At 36.8% G+C, this 1,227-nt stretch overlaps 1 protein-coding gene across 1 annotated transcript in view; it reads left to right on the top strand.

Annotated features, from left to right (window-relative positions):
- Positions 1–1,227, top strand: part of LOC107587098 (diacylglycerol kinase theta-like) — a 22,952-nt gene that overhangs the window by 5,391 nt on the left and 16,334 nt on the right. The window lies entirely within an intron of this gene.

Raw genomic sequence — 1,227 nt, 5'->3', positions numbered from 1 at the left:
TTGGTAACACTTTACTTGAAGGGGTGTGCATAAGACTAACATGACACCTTCATAATCATGACATGACACATGTCATGAATATGAAGGAGGTTGTATGCATGTTTATGACAACTGTCATTAAGTGTCATTCGCTCAGTTATGTCATTTTTAATGCAAATATGACATTATTTGACCTTACCCTAACCTAACCCTACCCCTACCCTTACCCCTAACCATAGCCCATAACAAATACATCTCAAACAATGACATCTTTGCATTAAAAATTACATAACTGAGCGAATGACACTTAATGACGGTTGTCATAAACATGCATAAAAAACCTTCATATTCATGGCATGTGTCATGTCTTGATTATGTAGGTGTCATGTCATGATTATGAAGGTGTCATGTCAGTCTTATGCACACCCCTTCAAGTAAAGTGTAACCATAATTATTTATAGTGCATCGTCTTAGGAATAAGCAAGATTTTTTTTTGCATGAGGGCATACAAGTTCCTTATGCAAGTTTTGCTCATGTTCTAGTTTTTTCATGTTATTTCATTGTGTTGAACAAACAGAAAGCTGCTTAAATAGATTTCTATGTGAGCATTGCTTCATAAATTGCTACACCTTTTTTGTTCAAAAATTACGCTGATGCAACTGTACTTTTACACAGGCGATGTAAAAGTATGAATTTCTACATTTCCAAATGTCCTTAATTTGTAAATGTAAATATTTTTGTCTTTAGCTTGGGAAAAATCATTAGATTAGTCAACAATTTTGAAGACTGTTGATATTGTTCCCTAGCACTCAAAATAATTTGCCTTATTAAAACATGATTTTGTCTTAATTAGATTTACTTATAAATAGAATTATATAATTGGATAATTTCTAATTCTAGATCAAACTATCCTACTCCCAAAATTGACGGGAAATGATAGCTTGATAAGAATGTTGTTTAACGACAGCATAAAGTGTAACACGGATGTTGATCCAGGAGCCTGTCCTGGGTAAATCACATTCCCAAGCTTTATTATTGCTCTAGATTGTGTTATTGCCACATGGTTTTTTCCTAACCCATCATCCCCTCCTGCTCTGATAGGACACGTACCAGCACCACTGGCGGGAGGGGAACATGTCCTCAGGTGCCCGCTGTGAGGTCTGTCGTCGCACCTGCAGTTCTTCGGATATCCTGGCTGGCATGAGATGCGAATGGTGTGGGATTACGGTAAGGGGGGGATTTGTGTTT

Source organism: Sinocyclocheilus grahami, unplaced genomic scaffold (assembly GCF_001515645.1).
Source record: "Sinocyclocheilus grahami isolate Dianchi unplaced genomic scaffold, SAMN03320097.WGS_v1.1 scaffold89.1, whole genome shotgun sequence".
Lineage (NCBI taxonomy): Eukaryota > Metazoa > Chordata > Actinopteri > Cypriniformes > Cyprinidae > Sinocyclocheilus > Sinocyclocheilus grahami.
Note: the sequence above shows the minus strand (reverse complement) of the source record. Positions and strands in the feature narration are given on the sequence as shown.